This window comes from Ambystoma mexicanum, chromosome 1q (genome assembly GCF_040938575.1).
Source record: "Ambystoma mexicanum isolate Mex_15411 chromosome 1q, UKY_AmexF1_1, whole genome shotgun sequence".
Classification (NCBI taxonomy): Eukaryota; Metazoa; Chordata; class Amphibia; order Caudata; family Ambystomatidae; genus Ambystoma; species Ambystoma mexicanum.
This window is the reverse complement of record NC_090922.1, coordinates 1,166,271,900-1,166,297,291: the sequence shown is the minus strand read 5'-3', so window position 1 is coordinate 1,166,297,291 and position 25,392 is coordinate 1,166,271,900.

Below are 25,392 nucleotides of genomic sequence, written 5' to 3'. Positions count from 1 at the left end.
AGAAGGATGCATGAGCAGCAACAAAGCAAAGAAAAGGAACTTTTGTGAAAAAGTTGTGGTTTTACTATGGACATTCCTCTGAGCAAAAGGAGGATAAGGACATAAAACGGAGACTCTTTGCATCCTAGTTGCAGGGTGAAGATAAAAGTTGCTTTGAAAAACCACAACACAGCCTGTCGAATTTGAACTTTGGACTGAAGCACACTAAAGCCTTAATTAGGAAAAGAGAACATGAGAAGTTTTGATCAAGGACACATAAGCTGGAAAGAAAACTAGTATCCTGACTCTTTCCGCATGATAACCCTGTTTGGAATCACTTATGGTGTCCCACAGTAGCAACTTCACCAAAGATGTGGTGACACACTTTAATCTAGTGCTAAGATCGTACCCGTCACTTGTGGGGAGGCTCACAAGTGTCACTGACTTTCTTCAAGATCCTGAAAACGAAAAAATTATAAGGCAAGTACTTATTGTGATTGCCAAACCGTTGTTCTTACTTCCGGAGTACAGCAAGGAAAAACCAAATGTCCCAAGCAGAGAAGGAAGCAAATGAGCTTATCAACGTATTAATTTTATGCCTAATCGAAGAGTGTCCAGAACTTGTCGGGAGAACGACAGACGTATTGACGTTTCTTAGAGATCGAGCAAATACAGAACGTCTGAGCATAATCCTAAATAGTATAGTTATTCAAGTTGCTCTCCACGCAAACGGAAAGTGCAGACACTGTTCACAGTAGAGTGAAAGCATACAGTCCCAAAATTCCAGCAACGACAGGACAAATGTCCCTGTCACCAGAAGACAGCAGGTTGACAAGCAATGTGTTTTTTGTCTAATTGAGGATTTTCCAGAGATTGTGGGTAGACCGATCGATGTTGATGTCCTCACATACATCAGAGACCCAGCAAATTCCGCACAGATGGGTATGCTCCTGCATGCAATTGTGAAGCAAATCGAACTTTCGAACCATCAGCAGAACTATTTGAGAAGATTTTAAAATTTCCGCTGAGGGACAGATCGAGAGAGCAGTATCAAAGATTTCATTTGTTCTATTGTTCGTTTATTTTTTGTACTGACAAGGACATAGCATGTCTTCAGGGTTGAAGCAGATTAGCGGAATTGACTGGGAACTCGTATATTTTGAACATGCACCGTAAAGAGACTTACTGAATTATTATCTGATTTTGACATTTACATAGAAAAAGAAACAGTATACAGAGACGATAGACAAACCATTGATCCGGCAAAGAGAGACAATTGTTTAGTATCTGAAACTTACAAGCAGAATCGGCAGAACCTAGAATTAACATTGGTTAAAATTTGTATTAAAAGTTAACACATTTTACAGATGATTGAGATGGGGGTCCAGAACAGTAGTCTTGTTCTCCCTCAGGAGGAGAGACGGTCACAGTTCCATGGACGTAAATGCTGCCACCTAACCTACAGGGGCATAATGTATTTCTGTATTATATTTATCATCATTTTACTGTCATTAGAACTGCATTTTTTATTGGTGTGCGAAGCATTCCAATCCCAGTACAGCCACCTACTGATGTACGTATGACACCCACAAAAGCACCTAGGCCCTTTATAGTAATTTCAGTCCCTAGGAGATCTGATAATGGAGTGAGTGAACTTGAGATGGATGTGATAAGCAATGACACACTGTAACGCTCACCTGGTATCCACGGGGACGTCACTCAGCCTGTTCTGACCTCTTACGACCTCAAACCCTTCCCTGGAGTCTACTCGACTGGAGACTGGGCCTGAAACACAGGATTGGTAGATTTGAACTCCCTATTGTCTCTGTGTGCTTCAACCCCTTCTTCCCCGGGGTCCAACCCTTCCCTTTGATCCACAGCTCACCTTGTTTTCTTGGAAAGTGTGCTCTCCGTCCTGCTTTCAGTGCAGGGGCGCGTTGATTGATGTGGGCTCGTTGCTGCCTAGTTACTTCACTGGCAAGAGTCCGACAGGTAAGTATAATGAGTCTTTTGAACAGTTCTCTAACTTCGTTCCTTTCCTTCCTTAGATGATGGCTGGCGTCCGGGGATGGCGACGTGCTGCTGAGATGAGTAGCGCTGAAGGTGAGTGAGAGCGGGATGCACGATGCGACCCTTTCGTATTTGTATTGAACTGAGTTCTTTTTCTGTGTCTTTTAGGTGCTGCAACATTTTCAGCGTGGATGCCGGTTATGAAGAAGAAATGCAGTGATGTTTCCACGCTAACCTGGAGTGTCCTTTCCCTCTTGCAGATGGATGAGAAGTTCCGGAGACAGAGTTCCCCCAGAGCTTCTGGGATTCAGGTAAGCGTTTGAAGCTCGTACAGTCTTTAAAAATAAGCGAAGATTTGCTGGATGCTTACTAATGCCTTTTTTCTGCTCTTTTCCGTTTTCCTTAGGAAGCGGCGTGCCGGGATGGGAATGACACCGCCGAAGATGCCTGCAGAACAGAAGGAGCGATGAATGATGGGCAGAAGCGCCGCAAGGTAAGGCTGTTCCTAACAGTGTTCTTGTTCTTGCAGGAGCTGAGCGCAGAAGAAAGATGCAGGCCTACTGCAGACCGATCCGAACACGGTGAGTGTCACGCTGCAGGTGCAGAAAACACAAAGCATGTTTTTCAGCCTGGGCGTGGCTTAAATAGTCTCTGGGTATCCCAGGTGTCTCTGGGCTGAACCACACCCAAAATACTAGACTGCACATGCAGTTCTGGGAACCGAAATATGTGGGGGCATCCATCTTGTCCCCATCAATGCACTACAAGTCCAATCCCCAATGTTATCCTATGGGGGTGAGTGAGTCTGGTTCCACAAGCGCCAAGTCTGACTCCAAGTTGGTCTTTGGAGGGATGGAGAGGCCCTTGAGGGCCATGTAGGTGATTGTGGCCTGGCTCCAGCCTGACATCTTGGAGGGCTGGGGACATGAGGAGCAGGAATCATGACACACACACACACTTGTGGTAACAAGCAAATCGAAAAGCCAGAGACAGGGTCGGTGAAGAGTGAATGAAAAAAGGTTACTGACAACCACACGCACACAAACATTGAATGAACACACGCCAGGCCTAATATCAATGACTGCAGAACCACAATCCAATGCATTAGAGAAGAAAAGTCTGCCTACTATGAGAAGTTCTACTGCAAGTGCAGTGAAAAGACAAATGGAAGAAACTGAATTCCCAAAGAGACAAGAGGAATCGGAGAATAAACCAACAGAGACAACATTGCCGAGCATATATGTTCCAGTGAAAGGGACAAGTACAAGCTCCACAATACAGCCACATACCGGACCAATGTCAGGGTGGATGAGATAGGCATGTATGAACAGCAGGAAAAGGATGCAAGAGGACAAGGAGAAAATTGCCAGACTTGGGTCCATTCACATGGCACAGATGAGGAAGCCTGCACCATGGACCAAGATACCTGAGAATCCTCGGTAATAAAGAGCCATATAGATGCATTCAGGGGTGTAGTTATAGCGAACTACATGAACACATTTAGAATCAAGAGAATCATGCACGCAGAGAACAACAAAACAAATGATTACCTGGACAGCACAGCACATTTGGGAAACAACATTTGGTACCAAGACATGAAGGAAGTTGGAAGACGAAGTTCAGAAGGGGAATGCTTTGTGTGTGCACTCCTTTCATGCAGCATGGGGAAGTCCAAGATCTTCGTAGCTGTAGAAATTGATGTCCAGACAGCACACTGTCTTTCACATGTAGCAATGTGCAAAACCAGAGGCCAGTTCATGGGTAGTGATGCCTCACTGAAATGGGCAATTGAAAACACTGATCCTGATGAAGATGATTATGTTCAAGACATAAATACAAGAGACAGAGCTCATACGGGGAATCGTGTGATCAGGTACGAGAAACCTGGAGTGAAAGGAGCAGAAATCAGATGGGAAGTGAACCAGAGACCAAATGTCCAAGGGAAAACCTCAGAAGTGACTCAAATTTGGAAGAACAGAGGCCAGATGCAAATTTGAGGAACAGTGCTTTCACCCGACGGATGGGAGAAAGAAGTAGTAATTTTCTCAAGTCAATATATGTGAAAGTGTAGGAGGTTCTTTATGATCAAACGTGCACAGTTCTCATTAAAGAGCGTTGTGCATGTGAGTGATGCTACGTTTAAGGGTATATTGTTTGGGCCTGATTCATGGAATAGTACATAGATTTCCAGGAAAGCCTGCGCGTTAAGAACGACTCTGCATGAGCCTGCGCGCTGACGTTTTTTTGCACACCCCACTGTATTCATGGAATTGTTTGCGCAAAGCAACCATATACACAAGTTGCGGCCTAAACACCCCCAACACGCCCCTACGCAAAGCAAAAACAGCCAGAAACAGATACCTTTGCATGCTCCCCCTGTGAAAACAAGGAAATAATATGAGGCAGGGTAACCAAAAAGGAAACACACCAAACACAGGTTACAAAGGAACATACAAAGTACTTTATTTTATACTGAATCCAGTTACAAAAGAACAGAACAAAATTCAGATAGCTATCGACCCTCAGTACAACACAGCGAACTCCGGCATGGTTTGGTGTACTCAGTGAGTGCAAATATTCATTGAAACAGTCCGGCTTTTATACATTTCTCCAGCCTGTTGTCCAGCCTTTCTGCAGGTTAACCATTCCATAAATAAGTTACTGCTCTAGGGTCCCTTGCCAGGTTAAATCTAGTTCATCTTAGGTTTATACATTAAGAAGAAATGGTAATAATGTATGCTCTAGGCCTAACATTACAATGCAGGACTTAATGTATACAATATAGTTAAGCAGGTGTTCTCATTCAATTATAGATCAGTTTCGGTGATACAGGTAATCCATTGCACACAGGTCAGCAGAAAGACAAGGTCTCAGCTCATGACCCTAACAAGCGGCCTGCAGGCAAGTTACATTACATTAGCTGTACAGAGGTCATGACAATCGAGTTCTGTTCTGAATAACATAGGCTACCATTTTAGCTCACATGGTGACTTTATAGAGCAAGAAAACCTAAAATGGCGGCTTGACCCAAAATGACAGTTTACATGGCTTCTAAGGTCAAGACCTTGCAATGCGAGTTTATTCACATGTAGTTTATAAGCAGCTTGTTAGCAGCTTGGCGTAGGCCAATATACATATATTCATAGCAATAGGAGGCACAATATAATTTCTAGTTTGACACCCCGGGTGCGAATACATGCACCCTTTAAACAGTGCGTGGGTTTCCCCGCAAGCAAGCCTGCATTGCCAGGACCCTGCAGGGGTTCCCCCATAACTGTTAACGGCACACCTACATCATGCGTATGATATATCTTAACTCAGTTAAAGCTCTGAAAATCTGGGTGTGAACCCCGTCAATCGTTCCTGCACCCTGCTGGACTGCGCATGTGCACCCCTAAGTTAGATCGCAACCCCGGCTGCGTACATGCACCCCTAAATCCAACAGCCAATCTTACCTCTGTGCAATTGTCTGTACGCCTGCATTCAGGTGGCAGATAGTATGAGGGTTTTGTATTGCCATTTCGCTGTCGAGAGGTTGCACGGTCAGATCCATGAATACACATCGTTCCACACAATAGTGGCCATGCAATGGACGGCCTGTGGACCATCCCTCTTAACGCCCATATTTTCCCTTGTTCTTCCTCATTTTCCAGGTTCTGCCCTCTGTGCAAGCCACACCCACGCTCTGTGTGGGGTCTCGTGCAAGTCACTCGGCCGCTCATAGAGATGTGTCCAGCCGCCGCGAATTCCCTACAAAGTACAAAAAAGTGCGTTGCAGTCGTTTCCATGAATCAAAAAACAGGATTTTGCGCGCAGTTTGGCAAGCATAGTCCCCATTTACCACGCAAGTAGAAAAAGTGTGGTAACTCATAAATGTTCATTTGGATACAAAAACTGCACCAAAGGGGGACAATTTAACATCTTTGGGAATTTGAATGATGTGAGTATTCGTTTTGTGGTGATTTGAGTATTTCAGTGAGCACATGGCTAGGACAGTTAATCTCGATATTGCAAAGTTTATTGTCAAAAGTAGAAATCACACAGCTGATCATTTTTTCAATTCTGGGAAGTTCAGATTGTTATTGATTCTGTGATCGGAACAATATGGGCCATTCAAACGGATAGTTTTGGCATCAGTGCTGTGAAGCAGGATGGTGGCACTACACACTCATCATTGTTGTTTGATAATGCCATGGCCGGTGCACATTGGCTGATGGGAACAAAGTGCTCCAAAGAGGGCATCTATTCATTTCTGTGATATGGCAACATTGTCAAAGGGTGCAGAGATCTTTTCTGCAGTTTTCTGTGCATGAACAAGAATGAAGTCCAATTTGGTGTATGTGAAGGGGAATAATCGATCAGTGGTCAACTGTGCTTAGATCCCTTAATGCCTGAATTGAGGGTGTCAGGACACTGGGGAGTTCAAGGCTGTGTGTGCAGGATGTTGTATGGGGAGGACAGTGCTCCTTAGATGTACAGGACAACAAAGAGACGAACAAAACAATTCAAAAGGAAAATATTTCTGCCTCATCAAATGCTTCTTTGCCCTTTTTGCAGGAAAAAGGACCTGCAAACTACAATCCCCAGCAGCCTCCGGGCCGGGAACTACTTTTCTACTCCCACGTCGGGTGGGGCACGAGCACGCGCATGTACGCGAGCAAAGGCACAGGGATTGTGCTTAAGCTGCCGACCAGAGCAGATGCATCATCCAGAGCTCCTGACGAGGGGATTCAGGGGAGGGACCACGCCCCAAGGAAGAATCGATCCAGCCCCTCGCTCATGCCAGATAAGTACCGGAAGATCTTTGGGGAAGAATCCATGCTTAGATTCTAACGTGCCGCAACAGGGAGGCAGCGCGAAGACAGGAGGTAGCACGGAACACTCAGGCGGCATACCCACAGAGTGGCACGCGCAGGGGGCACAGCCCAGCCACATCATGACCCCTGCTTGTGGCAAAGCTAAGTGTTTTACAAACGTTTGCTGCTTTTAGAGACAGCACATTTCTCCTGCATGCTGCATGTAAACTAGTCAAGGGCGGCATTTTCAAACCCCACCACTCCAGCCACGTGCGGCGAACTTTGCCAGCACGTTGTGCTTTCTAGTCATGAGCCACGTGTGGCAAACTTTGGCAACACGTTGTGATTTCTCATTTCTCAGCCACGTGCGGCGAACTTGGACCACACGTTCTGATTTCTAGTGTTCAGCCAAGTGCGGCGGACAATAGGTGCACGTTCCCTTTAGTGTTTGGCCTTTAACAAGGCTGCATGAGCAGATTAACACTACGGTTGCAAGTAACTACACTAACCAGCTCCTGGAGGTGTCATCAGTCTGCATGTCAGTTACAGTGTTCCTTGAGTAAGCCATGTGTAAGCAACACACAGACCACTAATTCCAACTTTCTTTGCAGCATTTTAACTGCTCCTGGCACCGGACCTAACAGTGCGCAGGCAGGAGGCCAGCACTCACACCAGAGCTAAGTACCTCTTTATGTATCAAATGTTGTGTGTGACAGAACTGTGGAGTGTATGCTTGGGGTAATAGTGTGTGTACTGTTATTATGCTAGTGCTATGTTCCCTTACCTGTCCACCTCCCCTTTCCTAACCCTCATTCCGGTTACCGTCTGCTCAATACATATCCAATCATCGTGATCCTAACTCTCTTTCCCTAAAGGGCGTCTCGGAGGCCTGTGTAAACTCAGTCTTGCGGGCACCAAGACCGTAGTGGGGGTGGTTGTTTTGTGCCACTCCTGCGCCTGGAAGCCGAAGCTGTGACAGAGGGAGTGCTCCAGCCCACTTATTATTCAAAGAGACGTAAAGGCATAGCTCTTGTCAGCTCAAATGTCTTGCAGGCATTTTCCCCAAAGATCACTTGGAAATATATTTTCTCCAATCAGCTGACCTTACACAGTGATTGCAAAGAGAAAGGATAGTGGCAGCACATAGTTTCCATCTGTGGCATAGGTCTGCCGTCCCGAAACAGACCCACAGTTATGAAACATACAGAATTATATGTTTTGATACCCTTACTTCACTTTCAGCAATACCTGCCTGTGAGTTTGCATTAGCTATTAAATTCAATATTGTTACACCGTTGTGACAAATTGGATTCTGCTCCGCAGGAGTACAAGGATGATTCGGAGTAAAAGGGCCCACTCAGCCCTCATACTTCTACAAACACAACGCAATTATAAAGGTAAAACAGACAGTTAAGGGATATACCTTCTTCATCTTTTGTGGTAACAGGCTGAGGGAAGGCTGAGCTCTTAAGAAAGAGGGGTGTGAAGGAGAACCAGTAGTGACCCAAACAACACAGTGTCACAGTCCAGAATGTGGGCTACAATTACCAGCCCAGCAGAACTCCCCTGTATTCCCCTGCATCACAAAAACTGCATTTTAGAAGTTGCAAAATCAATGGCTGTGCTGGCTCCGCTAGGGACATATGGGGCAAGATGAAACATAGAACACCACGAGAATGGCCGCAGTATTTTCTTCATGTGCACCAAAAAGAAGAATTCAAAAGCAGCCTGGCTAAGACTTCCAACTGAAAGAGAAAATGTTCTGTGTTAAAATGACTTGGCACTGGTGCCACTTTCATCTTTTCGACATTACACAGTGTGGTTCCAGTAAAACACATCCATGCCCATCTATTTTCAGGATGAACACCATCAAAGGAAAGTCATTCCTCCCAGAAAGGCATGGGGCCTCATTCTGAGTAGGGTGGTAAGGGTTAACGGTCACCAGTAACGAGACCGGTGCCGTTAAACCCTTACCGCCCTACTACGAGTTCCGTTTGCGGGTTCCGTCCTTAGGACGGGACCCGCAAAGGGACTCTGGGGTCAATAACGGTACCATAATTTACGGTACCGTTATTGCCGCCTTCCCACTTCCCATTGAGCCTTATGGGGGCTCAAATGGGAATGGGTAATGGCCCTGGTGAATGGGGAATTACCGGTCCCTCCAACCTCGGAAAAGAAAGGGGGAAAGGCTGCTGAACCCTTTTGGGATTATCCAGTGACCAGACCTGCTTTGCTCAGCTACCTGCATTGCCCAGCTGATGCACCCCACTGTCCACTGAGAACAGACCCCGGTTGCCTCCCTGTGTCCCTAGAGGAGAGCCGCCGCTGCACAGTGACCAGACCCCTGTCCCGCTGCCCAAAGATCTGGCTGGCTCTCCAAACTACCCCATTCAAGTGCTCTTTGTAAGCATCACCCTTCCCTAGTGACCAACAAGCTGCATCCATTGCTTTGTTACCTTACAATGTGTCCAACCCCATAACAAAACCTACAAGAAATCCTATAAGTATCCTAGTAAATTCTTAAATTGTCAGAATCCTGTCCTTAGGAAAATCTGTGTTAATCTCCATGTGTTAGTGCCATTTTCTCAAAATCATTTCAGTCTGTTGTATAAGTCCTTAGTACTATTTGGAATACATTAATTAATTCCCATATAAAGAGGCACATGGCGTGAATGGGTTAACATTGCAAATTAACCTTTTCGCGGACAGTGTCTTTTTTTATAATCTAGCCACCAACAAATAGTTCCAGCAGAACCTGTCATGTTCCTTTTAAAACCGATTTCGCCCATGTAACTGCTTTCATTCGAAAAATCCGATTTATCTCCTACAGAGAATCCCATACTGTCACCATCAAGAGTCACCCTTTCACTTTCATATCATATCTGTTATGTGCCTTTGTACCTTAGCATTAAAACCGATTTCCGATTATGTCTGTTTAGCTCATTTTCCAAGCCGTTTTGCTATTTTAAACCTGTGAAATGAAGCAATTGCAAGTTTGTCACGTGTGTTTCTCGCTGCAGTTTTTTTCCTTCCAAAGTCGATTTTCTAAATTGTATGCCCATGTTTAGTACACTGCCTTGTAGCTCATAAGTTTTCTTTCCTCGTTAGTACAGTCACACACATTCTTCACTTTTTCATTCAACCGCACATGTAAAATAACCATTCAGTAATTCTGAGTGCCATTTTGCTCATTTTTCAAGGACGCTCAATCCGATTTTAGCCCCCCCATTCAGGGGTGGTAGATTTTCATTCCGATTTTTGCTTAGTATTCCTGACTCCTTGCTACTCCTCTCTACCCACAAAAAATTGGTTAACAGGGGTTTGAGGGAGTGTTGCATGGGGAATGCCTAACTGTGGTGCTATTTGAAAATACTAACCAAAAGCAATATTGCTTTCAGTCATTTGTGCATTGAGTATTTGATGTTAGAAGGTTAAACTAAGCATATCCTATCATTTTATTGTGTAATTACCACCACACTGGTGATTGCTACCCTATATTGAATGTGTTTGATTTTTATTCATAATTAAAAATAAATAAAATATTTCATTATTATACACCAGCCTGGTTCATGGTCCATTCTGACATGGGGTGTAGGTTAAGGGGGAGGGGTGAGATGGGCTGGCTGCCTTCTCAAAAATTGAATCTGAATAATAAAATAAACATAAAAGCGTTTTAATTGTGCGCTGCATCCCTGGCTAGTAGAAAGAGTCCTGGTCTGGAGTGTGCCGCATATTTACAATCCTTAACAAGAATACAGAGAATGTCCAATCAGTGTTCTATAAATATATATATATATATTTTAATCAAACACACCATCTGCATGTAGAACAAATAGAAATACTGTGCAAAAACCCATCCCGAGGAAGAACAGGTAAGATGCAACAGAAAGTAGCACTATGAGCGTAGTTCCAGTGGTGGTAGGTAAAGTACTGACCACAAAAATAATATATTGGTTGAAACAAGGAGCGATCATGACCTAACCAGTCTCTAGGGTCCAAGTGGACTGAGGTTGCAGTTCACTTTCATCGGTACCTGGATACCGTTCTTAGTGGTCTGATGCAGTCAGATCCACTTCTGAATATAGGCATGAGCGGATCAGGCTCAGTTCGGGCATGTAGGATTGTGGAGGCCCACGCAGCAAGTCGGTGTCGAGTAAGGGCGGAGATAGGTGCTCTGTATGATAGAAGAGCAGCTCTTAAGGATGCATATAGGGACAGTCCCAGGAATGCTTTGCGGCTGGCCATGCAGAGTCATGCTTTAGCCACCAGGAGGAATCAATGAGTGATGCTGCGGTGGTTCTAATCGGAAGACAGAAGTCATTGAAGTGACGATCTTGGGTGCAGCAGTGCAAGAGCTAGCTGGGCCTACCCGTGGTTTTAATCCAGCTTAGTGTCAGCGTGGAAATCACCCCCTATTCAGTATGGATTCCGGCATTGAGCAGTTGCTTCGGGCCTAGAAGGTGGCAAGCTTCATCTAGGACACAATGCAGTGTCAAGCTAGTCAAAAGTGCAAGCAATGTTTGATGTGGTGGAGGAGCGCAAAAATCAGCACCAGCAAATGTCCTTGTGTTCCTTGTGCAGGGAATACGGCATGACTGGGTGGTGCAGTAGAACATGGAGCTTCAGCGGGTCTGGTCTTCCAGTTGCTGTGAAGCCCACTCAGGCAGACTTGAGGAAAGGATGGTTCCATTCAGTGTCTGATCTCCCAGGCCAGGACATTCCAGTGCAGAATTGTAGGCCTGACCTACAGCAGCGGTCACTCCCAATGTGCATTGGGGGAGGGTAGGGAACATATCTTTCTTCTGCCTTGGAGGATTCCTCTTCACCTAAGGCTGAGGGCTTTGAACAGTACAACTTTCCCAAATGAAGTCCAGTGAGTTCTTCTAGGTTACTTCAGAGCAAATCTTCTGTGTCTTGAGAGGATCTACTGAAGTGGTGAGAGACCCCTTCTTTTAAAGGCAAAGGTCCTCAGATGATTGGGTTTAAGCTAACCTGCCTTAGTGGTCCAATCCCTGCTCTTGAACTGAGTGGACTTTGCCCTTCTGATGTCACACACAAAGTGCTTTGCTCCAGAAGACGTGGAGAGGACAGGAAACATAGAGAAAGGGACAGTTTAAATCAAGATTTTGGAAGATCTTTCCGTTGACGAGAGCCTTTCTGCCTATTATAAACCTGCCCCTTACCTTCTCACTGAGACCAAAGGCCCTTAGATATGCAGCACGCCAGTGTGAGGCTACTCCTTTGGAATGGGTGTGCGCTGCTGTGTGGCTGTTTCAGGCAGAGTGTGTTACCTACCCTGACAAAGAGATCAGAGAGGAGGCCCAGCCCTCCAAGTTCATGACCTGCCATTTGATGGGTTACACCCGGGCTGACCAGAATACACGTCACCTTCCACAGCAGAGTTGAGGCACATGAGCTGACACATGTGCGATATCAATTGGAATGTGGCGGTTGTGATCATAAGTATTACCATTCACTATGCCGAAACATAGGCATAGATTTTATTTAGAGTTTGCCCCGCCACCAGAATGTGCTACTTATGATTATCATAGTTTTTGGTACAGGGAGGCATATCTTAAATGTTGACCCTATGCCACAGGGACTTGGCTGTCCCTGGGGCTGTCAGGCAGTCATCTCATGACCGTTGAATCTGCTCTGTGCCAAGAGTAGAGCAGATCCTGTGGATCAGGCTACTGATGCATCAGGATACAAGTGCACTATGCTTTTGGCATGGAGTTGACAAAAGAGGGGAATCTGTTTGGCAGATTAACTCTTTTGGAGATAGAATTACTAAATAGTCTTTGTTCTATTTTCACCATCCTTGGTCTTATAACCCCATCCCATCTATCAGTCTGGATGTACTTGGTTTTGTGTGAGGAGGAGCTTTACCCGTCCTGATCGACACCATCATCATAGCCCTCTTCAGCAACATCTTTGTGCAGCACCTTAGAATCATCTGGCCCGAAAAGAAGAGCACAAAAGACCAAGAGAGTTAGTACTGCTACTGACCAGGTCAGTTCCCACTAATTGGCCCTCATTACGACCCTGGCGGAAAGGGTATTACGCCAGCGTAATGCATGGCGTACCTTTCCGCCTTACTACGAGTTCCCGTAGCGCCATGGTGGTTTTTTCGCCTGGTTTTTCCGGGCGGAAAAATCCATGGCGCTACGGGACCTGTTGTTAATTACGCCACCGTAATTTACGGTGGCGTAATTAACGCCTTCCCCACTCCCATTATACCCTATGGGGCAAAAATGGGAATGGGGAAGGGTAAATGGGGATTGGGGACTTACCGCCCCGCCAAGGTCGGAATGGGGCGGTAAGTCCGCCAACCCCCATGGCGGAGTTGGCAGCTCTGCGCCATGGACCATGGTGCAAATTGCACCATGGTCCTCCGCCAGGGTCGTAATGAGGGCCATTGTCAATTAATGAAATAACTATATCTTAGGAATGGGAATCCTGGTATTGTTGGTACTAATGGGTAAAGTCTCTAAGTTACTGACTCATAAGTTTGTCCAGAAAGAAAAAGAGGATTGGACAAGAAAAATCACATACAATAAAGGTTTTGAATAGATGTGGTTTGTATTAAAATGCAAAACATTCAAACATGAACAGAAAAACACATTTGTAGACAATTTACATATAACCCAATCAAAGTGATCTTAACATAAGAAATCAAAAAATCACAGTTTTTGCTTCAGTACATAAAACAGTTCAGAGTACTTGATCATGTAGCATAGCATGAATAATTGGTGGAATCAAAGAGACTATGCTGCAATGCATGGGTAAATATCAAGTACTACCCATACATCATATTCAATAAAGCATCTCATAGTGCAAGTGCTTTGCTTGAACGCATCTTATATTGTAGGTGCCTTCAATGAAGCATCTCAGATTGCAAGTGCCTAGAGCATCTTGTATTACAGGTGCCAACGTGACGGGGGGACCGTAGTTAAAGTCTTGATGCCAGGTGCCGGCCTGACAATAGATAGTTCATAGACCCCAAAAAGTACTTCTTGGTGCCAATGTCCCCCTTGCATATGGTACACGTTTCGGCGGGGAGAGTATCCAGCTCCAAATGCATCAGCCGGATAGGTATTACTTTACATGAACCGACTTCATCAGGGCAAGTAGGTAGCCCCTGTAGTAAAAAAGAATGAAACACAAGAAAAGAAAAATAAATACAAAATGATTGTGTTTCAACATCTTCATTCTTTCTGGACATAACTGGATTATATAGTACCCACAATTATATTATGTAAGATGAACCATGTGTGTGGTTCGGTTTGAAAATAGAGGGAAGGGCACAGAAATGCACTAACAAGGAAGCAAATGCATGCTATAGAAGTTAAAATTGGTGGGAGGGAGGTTTTTGCCTAACTGACCACTACAACCTTGTCATGAATCTTGTTTGTGGGGCAGGCTCCCAGGACAGGTAGGGCCAGACAGTCAGCACTGTTGTGTCTCTGGATATAGAATGGATAGACAGGAACTAGTCTATTACACTGGAGTGGCCGAATAGACGGCTTGCTCTGAAAACGAGACAAACATAGAGACAAAATCACAAAGCGTCGTGCTTGCATTGTGTGTGATACTGGTCACAAGTGAAATGCTCGTATTCATGGCGACCCAAAACAAAAACTAAGTAATCCCAAAATGTACCTGGGCTAGAAGGTAAGTGGCTGCTGGGACCCGGGAGCCGATCGTAGGGTACAGCAGAGTGGGACCAAGCCTTCAATGTGGCTGCAGCAAGGCTCTGAATGCTGAGCTAGGGTGTCCCATACATCCTAATACAAAAGCCCAAAATATATATATATTTTTAGTTAGAGTGGGCATGACTCCGACTCAACAGAACAAAAAGTAAGCAGAAGGGTAATGTGGGACTAGAGAGTGGAAAGGGAATCAATCAGTAAAGCACTGTCTTAGTTGTGCTATTGGAGCGGAGGAGTGTGTTCAGAAACCGCACGACCGCTGCGCTGTGGCGGGTGTCTGCAGGTCAGCTGCGGCTGTCTCCAAGACATGTATCGTTCGAGAGGGTGTGAGCGCTGGAGAGCCAGTGAGAGCGCGCTACGTCTCGGGGCCTGATTGGTTGAGGCCGCAAAAATGCGGAACCAAGTCTATGAGGGACGTCACACCGGTGGGGGCGGGGTCCCCCATGTATGCAAGCCCTGAAAGTCTTGTACAGGAGCCAAAAACTGAGACGGTAAGGGGTCCATAAGTTAATGAAATAGTGCCCCTGTGATAAAGTATCACATAGTAGTATAAAGCTGCAGCCGGAAGGAGAAACGCCGTAATATTCTGGTTATCCTCAAAGAAAAGGGGAAGCCCCCGTGATCGGGTGTAATGGAATGGGGTTGTGCTGCAACCTCGATGTCGGCGCCGTAACTCCGAGCTTCCATTGTGAAATGGAGCCTGTGTGTGTGCGGCGCCGGACCAATCGTGGCAAACCTGTGCACCGCCCGGTTGGAGCCGGGAGGAGAATGGACTATGCGCTGCATGAGTCACGATTCAAATTTGGAGCCACCAACAAGTATTGTGACACAACGAAAGAGTTGTGCTAAATCGTGGTAGTCAGAAAGAAAGAGAGAAACTTAACTCTATCCATGTTAGTTTTGGAATATAGTTAACACATTTTCTGCCACAAGTCTGGTTCACACATGCCACCACATCTTCCGGAAACCCCAGTAAGCCCCCCACTGCACAGCTCACTACTCCTGCCACCAATCTGTTTTTGCAAAACAATTCTCCTTCCATCTTCAGCAATGGTCTCACTTTACAACAGACTTGTTCTTTCTTCTTGCACATTCTTCATCGTGTCTGTCCATTATTACCGCTCAGACGGTGTGCCCTAACAAAGATAAATGCTGTGGTACCTTTGCAGTGGAATGAAGAGTGTCAGAAAGCATTTGATTCGCTAAAAACCATTTTGAGTTCTCCTCCAGTTTTGGGCACACCGAATTATGAAAAGGTTTTTAGGCTATTTGTGCATGAGAACAAAGGATGCGCGTTGCCTGTCTTAACACAGGAACAAGGTGGAAGAAATAGGCCGTGCGGCTATTTTTCTTCTGCGCTAGACCCTGTAGCGCGCGTACTACCACAATGTTTGTGAGCTGTTGCAGCAACTGCTGCGTCGGTGAAACAAACAGAAGGGATGGTATTGGGGCACACCTTAATCTTGATGGTGCCATATGCCATAGATGTTCTACTCAATAGTACGCAGACGCAACACCTCACCTCTGCTAGATTGACTAGATATGGAATTGTATTGTTCGCGCCCCACATCCAAATTATGAGGTGTAGCGCTTTGAATCCAGCAGAATTAATGTCAATGCCCGGGGAAAACAGTGGTGAGACTGAATCACCTCCCCATGATTGTTTAATGGTTACTGAGGAAGAAACAAAAGGGAGAATTGATTTGAGTGATACACCCCTAAAAGAACCAGAAGGGGAACTGTTTTGTGACGGCTCTTGTTTTAAATTACCTGACGGCACATCAACTGCTGCATATGCTGTCACCACATTAAAAAGCGTTGTGGAGAGTAATAGAATTCCTTACAACTCCACCCAAGCAGCAGAGATAATTGCCTTAACAAGAGCTTGTGAAATTTCAGAGAACTTGAGTGTAAATATCTATACTGATAGCCAGTACGCCTTTGGCGTAGTCCATAACTTTGGCCGAGAGAGGTTTCCTAACATCCCATGGGGCTAGAATACAACATGGCCCTCTGAATGTGCGTTTACTGTCTGCACTTACGTGTCCAAAGCACCTGGCAATATTGAAATGCGAGGTGCATAAAAAAGTGACATGTAACGTTGGAAAAGGAAACGAATTTGCAGACAAAATTGCGAAACAGACTGCGACTGACTTGAATACAAAAATGTTGACAGTACAATTGGAGGAAATGCCCTGCATGATAGAAAATGGAATTGTAACTGTTAGAGAAATGCAGGCGGAAGCTACCGCCGACGAAATACAGGGATGGGCCAAGGGTTCTGCAGAATTGGATTTGGAGGGATGTTGGGTGGACAAGAAAAGCGGGAATTGGATGTTACCAAATCCTTACGTAAATGCAATGGTTACAATGGCTCACAGTCCCACACACATCTGTGCGAAGAAAATAGTCCAACATTTAGACACAGTTTGGGAAAATCCCCTTATAAAAAAGAATGCCGAAAGGTTGGTCCAAAACTGCATTACGTGCTTACAGCACAATGTGGGAAAAGGAACAGTGACTCCAACGGGAAGTTTCGGACCTCCCTCGATGCCATTCGAAGCAATTCACTTTGACTTTATAGAAATGGAAAGGTGCCAAAATCTGAAGTACGTTCTAGTGATCATATGTGCATTTAGCAAATGGGTGGAAGCGTATCCTTTGAAAGATGCACAGCGAAAGTAATGTTAAAAGAGTATTTCTCTCGTTTTGGTCTGCCCCCTGTCATATGGTCGGACAATGGTCCGCACTTTGTGGCTGCAGTGATATTACAGATTTGTGCAGGATTACAGATCGATAAGAGATTCCACAGTTCAAGACATCTGAGTTTGGCCGGTCTTATTGAACGCCATAACGGAATTCTAAAGTCCAAGATCAGTAAGATCTGTGCGGGCAGCAAATTGAGTTGGGTAGATGCATTGCCAATAGCGCTACTATGCATACGAACGTCAGTGCAGGCCAGAACTGGGCTCAACCCTTATGAGATCATAATGCGGAGACCAGCGAATGGGTGGTGCGCACCTCAGCCGAGGAAAATGAGTGAGATTGAATACCCCGTACTCAGCATTTACTCTAATTTGTTAGTAAAAAACTGCGTTTGATTCGTCAGCAGGTGCAGGAGGCATTACCGGTGTGGTATACTGGCCCAGGACATGCATTGGAGCTAGGAACCTGTTTGCTGATAAGGAACTTCGAACGGAAAACATCGCTAGCACCCAGGTGGCGTGGGCCGTATCAGGTACTATTAACCACGCAGACAGCACTACGCGTGGATGGACGCAAGGCGTGGATTCATGCCACGTACGCCAAGAAAGTCCCATCACCATTCGACACGTCAACTGATCAGGACAAAGACCAGAAAGAGACAACAGCGGTTCCAGAAACGGAAAATGCCATTACCAGTCCTTTGGCACGGAAGTTACCTGCTCTTGGAACAGAGCCTGATGAGATTGCCATAAAAACGGAAGAGCAAAGAGTGCCTCAACGTTGTCCAGCAGATTCTGCATCACTACTGGCCGACTTCAAACGCATACCTCTGTGGCGCCCACCATCTTCTGTTGCGCCACAGCCTGCATTGTCACCTGGGCACCCATCATCTGCCATTGTGCCCCAGGCTGACTCCAAGCTCGAGACCGGAAGTGCACCCGCACTATTTGTTGATCACACTGTAACAGGAGCAAATCGGTACAACCTGCGGAGCAGAAAGAAGGAGTGATCACATTTTTCATCTCTTGGTGAATTTCTTGCCTCTGCTTCCTATTTTCGGATGAAGTGGGAACCGGAGGCCTAGAGGAGGGTGGCGTAAGAGTTGTGCAAATTAGACAGCTCACGTAACGCAACTCCTCGGTGCTAAATCCATGTGTCAGGAACCCGAGTGAACAAGCGGGCGCACGTGGTACAAAGGAAGCTGCTCTGAAATTCTAGAGCAATGTGCAAAATGCACGGAGGCCTTGCTAGATGGATAGGCAATCCAGGCAGACAGAAAACTGGCATAAAAAGATTGAAGACATTGATTGAACTATTTCAACATCCGGAGAAGCACAAGAGCAAACAATATTCACGGCGAGCACAGCGGAAGAAGAAGGACGAGAGAAGAATGTCGGAACCTGCAAATGCCTCCTCTTGCACCAATGCTGATAGCGAGTTAAACGTAGTACATAATAAGGTGAAAAAAGGACATGGTTGGAAGGTCTAACCATAGTACTGTGCATAATGAGTATATTAGCCCCAGTGTTGACCATAACAGTCCTCCTATTTGAGTTGAACACTTGGATTGCTGACAATAAGATTCTGCCAGTAAACCAAATTGGTTTTAGGGACAAGTCAAGCACATCACACAACCTGCTTATATTGACCTCTGCCATTGAACACTCTTGGCTGCGGCGTAATCTAGATGTACACTGTGCATTTATTGATTTTTCCGCCGCTTTCGATACTGTCTGTAGGAATCGGTTGTGGTGGAAATTGGATGCGTGGGGGATTCCTCCTGGCTTGCTTCGCATGCTGATGATCCTACATGCAGACACTACTGTTCGTGTGCACCTAAATGCAGTGGGCAGACTATCAAAATCCATGGCTACCCACTGTGGAGTCAAACAGGGATGCATGATCGCGGCCATCTTATTTAACTTATATTTAGCCGATATGTCTGCTACATTTGTGATCCATGCTGCAAACCCTGTGAAAATCAAGAATGTCACCATAGGCTGGCTTGCATATGCAGACGACCTTATCCTTCTAGACTTCAAATGATGCTGAATGCCCTAGCTACATACTTGGATGCTAATGGTCTTAAAATTAACATCGCCAAAAGTAAAACAATGGTTTTTACTAAGAAACATCGACCTAAAAGATTCCGATGGACCCTCTCTACTGAACCGCTTGAGCAAGTATCATCTTATAAATATCTAGGCCTAGTAGTTGATGACAAATTGAAATGGAACCTGCATTGGTCTGAAGTGAAAAGGAAATGTGTGATATCAGTTAATGCACTTAGTACATTCATTGGACACAACAATGGCTATTGTGCATCTGCTGTTCTGACCATATACAATGCAAAGATTTTGTCTATTCTGTCGTATGCTGTTGCAATTTGGGGCCAAAATACAAGAAACGCATGATTGTTTTTGAAGCTAAAATACTGAGGAGGCTATTTCGCCTCCCCCAATGCATCAGCATGGAGTACCTACCTATACCTTGAATTTAATCTAAAGGGTATATGGAATGTATATATTGCTCAATGTGTACTCCTCCTTGAATGCTTACTTACAGTACAATCTGATACAATCATTGTCCCCTATATGAAGGCCTTTTTAAGTCTCGAAGATAATATTTCAATCGGAACCATTGATGTTTTAAAGTGTATTCATAACAAATGGTTATATCAGGGAAATATTTCTTTTCTATCCGGCAATGTAAAACACTGGTTGAAGACTAAATTACGAGAGGCTGCTTTTGTGCAAAATATGCTGCATGTTAGGAGTATGTCATTTACTAGTGATTTCTGCAATGCAAGAATGGTACGAACTTCCTTTCCGAGGTACATCACTGCCTATCCGAGTCTGTATATATTTCATACTTACCTTCTAATCAAATTTAATGCATCAGTGGTCCTTTCGTCTAATGGAAGTTACAACTATTCTCACTATTCACACACCTTTTGTCGATTATGTGGAAATTTGGTATGTGAAACAGTGTCTCACTTGATAACAGAATGTGATAGCTTAGACTCACTACGCATGAAGTTTTTCAAAGCATATGACAATGCGACCACTATTAATGAATTACCGTCTTTATGGTTGGCTTTTATTCAGGGAAACGATATAAATTTAATACATTTTATTGTTCGATTTTACATGCACTTAGTCAAAATTTTTAAATGTCTTGATTAAGTCTTGATCATTCCGTGGCGTTTCTGTGAATCATTAATTTTTTTGTATATGATCTGTATGTTATGTGTTATACAAAGCCTTGTTGCTACATGTGTATCAAATAAAAATTGAAATTGTTTCTCTCCAAGAAAAAAAAAATAACAGTGTTATGGTACCTAGAGGAAATGCACCCTCTTGAAGTACTTTTGCCCATGATGAACATTTCCACAACGGAAAGCCCAGTCCATGTGATTTCCTATACCTTGTCCCCAATGGAAGAGAAACATAGGGAAGGAAATGGGAACAACACATTGCTGTTAATAATGAATATGACACACTCAATCCTAAGAAATAATAATTGTTGGGTTTTTGCCCACCTGCCGCAGCATGGTGGTCAGGGAATAGGATGGTATGTACAGCCCCTGCCCTTAACTTCTGCATGTTATGCTTCTCTGAGTGCCCTATATCATGGGAAATGGAACGAAAGTGAAACTGGTCAACTAGATAAAACAAATATGAATGAATTCGAGGAAGTAATTATGAAACCGGTGGGTTGCTCCGTGTTCCAAAAAAGACGATTAATTACACCAGCAATAATGCCACAGGATAGATTGTCTGTACCTTATAAAACTTCTGTGAACACGTTCCACATGAACCCATATGGGAATAAGGATGCGGAACCCCCTTCATATACAGTGAATTATAACCCTCATTCTGTCTAGAGAAAAAGGGTTCTTTCCAGGTAGGAACATTTGCCAGATGCAGGAATATAGCATTCCTTGATAAAGAAGTGGAACCAATATATGTGGGAGATCCTGTGTATTCCATATGTGGAGAAAAAGCATATCCTTGGTTACCTAGGAACTGGGGAGGTACGTGTTATTTGGGATTTCTGTTCCCTGGGGTGTTTCTTTTAAAAACATCAGACATAACCAAATTGACTAGCTCACGACCTCGCTGTAACATTGAATGCGGGTTGACTGTAGAGGACATAGCAAAATCATTCGTACCGTTTTGGGGCCAGGCGATAAACTCTTACAACATAAGACAACTGTCTAGGATATTAGAAGAAACAATAAATGGAACCACTGATATATTATATAATATGACTCTTGAAGAAAAGGAATTAGATTAATGACACTGCAAAATAGAATGGCCCTTGATATAATCTTAGTTGATCGCGGCGGTGTTTGCAAAAGCGTGGGATCAGCGTGCTGTGTATTTGTAAGTGACTCCTCCCCCACGATTTTTGAGGCGATAAGAAAATTGCATGTGTTAAGTTCCGATCTTCATCCCCCTGAAGGCGGTTGGCAATTGAACATAAGCTCCTGGTTCTGGGAAGTGTTGTGATCCTGGGGATGGAAACTATTTGCAATCCTAGTAGCAATCCAAGGAATATTCGTGACATGTTGTTGTTGCATACATTGCCTCCCCATAATATGTACAGAAATTAGCAAAGAGTGTGTACAAATGATGAAACAAAAGAACATTACTAAACTAAGCACTCACCATAGTAACGAATCTGAAACCATTAAAGAATTCATGGCAATTGATATTATTAATGATAACGAGGAGACAACAAGTGTACATGAGTCCGAAGTTGAATCAGATTCCGAAATCTAATCCAAATACTTGGTGGGAGGAGGATGCAATCTATGGATGAGACGTTTGGCTTACGGCCAAGAGGAGGGTTTGTCAGTCCAGAAAAACTAAGCACCCCTTGAGGGTCCGGAAATGAATGCTAATTGGTTGGCCAAGCGCCTCATTTACAGTGTAAGAATATATATTCATTAGTCATTAGTTATTACGTAGCTATTAATTTAACTAGAGTGAAGCCATTTTAAAATGACCAGAATCGCCATTTTGTTTTCTCTCTCTGCTCTCTCTAACGTTGCCACTTTGCCTCATGTAAAACTGCTTTGCTGTAGATATTATTTCGCGTCAATGGTCCAAGGCTAAGAAACATGTTGAAACATTACACTGGAGAGCCAGACAGGAATGCCCGATTCCCTCCCTCACGTATCCTTGAAGACAGGGAGCAAGGCATATAATCAGTACACGAATGCCAGCGAGTCTATTGAAAGAATAGCAATGTACGAAACTAGCATTTAAAGAGTTGAATTATGATCTTCTTTACGGCCCCCCTTTCTGAGCCCAGTGAGGCCCCGGAGAACGGGCTGACTTCTAGAGCGAGAATTGAAACTTAGAGATAGGGAGGCCTGGTATGTGCCAGTCGCCTACACACAGCTTGCCTATGAAAAACAGAAATGCTGTGTTCTCGCAAACAAAGAATGGTGTCTGTAAAAATGGAGATTGCAACCTGTTACTAAATATGGTGGTCTGAAGTGTCATATTTGTCATGATGGTCAATCATCGCCTCTAATTCAAAGGCAAATGAATTGGGGGTGGCATCAATTGTGTCATTGCTGATTGTATGGTGCTCCTTTTGTATATATGTAACTGATATACGACTCTTTTTTTGCTTGCGTCCCCCGAGGTCTGTTAGACACACGTCGCGGGGTGGGACCACTTGGCCAATTGGAACTATTTGTATTGCAATAAACCCTAGATTTTGGGAACAGAACCTTGTGTTTGGCGTACCTATTCGTGTGTGGTGACTGTGCCTTGTTTCCACATTCGAGGGTCCCTCAGGGGCCCATTCAACATGAAAACCCAACTGTGTCCATCAGTTCTTGCACCAGTCTACACCCAGGCATTACCCTAAAACATGACAACAGTCAAATCCAGCACCACTAAAGCCAGGGTTCCAACCCCAGATTTACAACTCTCATGAACACTGGAATTTCAAGAGCTCTGTCCCACAGGAATCCTAGAAATGACTGCAGGAAGAATAACACAACATTGATTCTCAGACACTGCAGCAGCTGACCCCTCACCCATTACCTTTGGATTACCCCAAGGCTCCTGTGTGTCCTCCACACTCTATAACATGTTTACCAAGATGTTATTCAACCTCTTAGACAACATGAATGTCTCATATACCAACTACGCTGATGATACACAGATCCTCATCGCGCTCATAGGCATATACGAGACTGACTCCTCCCCCCTCAATGAAATCTACAGCAAAATCCAAGACTGGATGGCCAAGCACGGTTTGTGTCTCAATGACGACAAAACCGAGCTTTTACTCATTGGTTCCAGGCAAAGACTTAACAAAATCAACCCACAATCCAACACCTTCAACATCGATGGAAACATCATCAATGTCACCAAAAACACCAAAACCTTAGGGGTCTACCTCGACTCCACCTTATCTCTCTCAAAACAAGTGAACGCCACAGCCTCTGCCTCAGCCTACACTACCAATTTAATAACATCATGCAGACCATTCCTGTCTATACCAATGCATCACACTGGCAAGAGCCCTAATCTTATCAAAAATCGACTACTGCAACTCCCTCTACCTAGGCACCAGCAAACAAAACATCCACAAGCTTCAGATCCTCCAAAATAACGCTCTTTAAGCAGCTCTCAACATACCACGTCACGACCACATAACCCAAGGCAGACAGCCAAATGGCTCCCTATAAAAGACAGAATCATCTTCAGAACATTAATGATCACCCATAAATGCCTCAACAACACTACCCCAAAATATCTGTCTGACAAATTTACCTGGAAAGCCTCACTAAGACCAACTAGAGTCAAATACGCCCACTGCCTTAATAATCTGAAATTCAGACTACAAAAATCAGGTGGATCCAGTTTCACTGTACTAGCTGCCAAAACCAGGAAAACATTGCCCCCTCTGATTAGAGATGAACACTCCTTCCTAGCATTCACATTCAAAGTAAAATCCTGGCTCCTCACCCAATCCACCCCCACCTGAGCCACATCCATCCTACCGCAGCTTGTACATCTTTGTAAATTCTAGATAATTACCACCCTAGATGTACATATATCTTTGTATATTCTGTATAAATGACTGCCACAGACTCTATCACCCTAACTACTACACCTCACCCTCATCTCTTATTTATTAATGTTCACCCTTTTATGTATATTACTCTATCTGTATATGCTACTGCACCTAACACGACATCTGCACCTTTTATTGTATCGATTGTACCCCATTTGTAGATAACCTGTATGTAAAATTAACCAATTTCAAGCGCCCAATCACCTCAGGGACCATTGTATTTACTGCACTGTGTAAATGTATAAACATGTATGTATGTATGTATGTATGTAACTCCTACCAAGTCAAGCGCCTAGCTACCTCAGGGTTCAGCGTGCTCTATAAGAAAATAAAATCAAATTAAATAAAGTGGATCAGTGCATGGATCCTACTGTTCCTATAAGGTCCTACCTTCACTTGGTCCTCACCAACAACAACTGTGTATCTGGAAACCAAACCCATGGCGGGAAATCATATCACTGATGACCACCGCTAGATCTGCCAAGTCTGGACCAAACCAGAGCAAAGGGCAGTAAATAGTGAAGTCACTTACCGGTGGCCCTTTGTTCATCCAAACGCATTTACCCATTGAAGGTTCTTTTTGGCCTTCCTGTTGGCTTGGGTAGTATACGCTTCTTAATGTCCTCTGGAAGTCAGGACAGCTTTGTTCATGGTAGCAGATCCTCATCTGACTTTTGGAATTCTTTTCACCCTTTCAGAATTCCCCCTAACTTTTTCCTGCTCTCTAAGAAGTACATTGTGAATTTTACACACGACTGTGCACCTTTACGGGCACCTTAAACATTGGGCACAAGGCTCCATTCACCTTAGGGCTGGATTTATAAAGTTAGGGTTGCCATCTCTGAAGACTGTTGGTGCTATGAAAGATATTCACCCATTTCCTTTGCAGGTATTGGCAGAATTATTAAGTTTCTCTCACTGTCTTCAGTGGCTGTATATATATTACATAGTGTGTTGCTTGTGTGGTTTTCTACTATTGCATTTCAGGATTAATTTGTGTTGTTATTGGGCCTATAATAAATAGTATATTTTCATATACTATTGTCTAATTGTCATTCTTGGTGTTTCACCATATGTGCTCA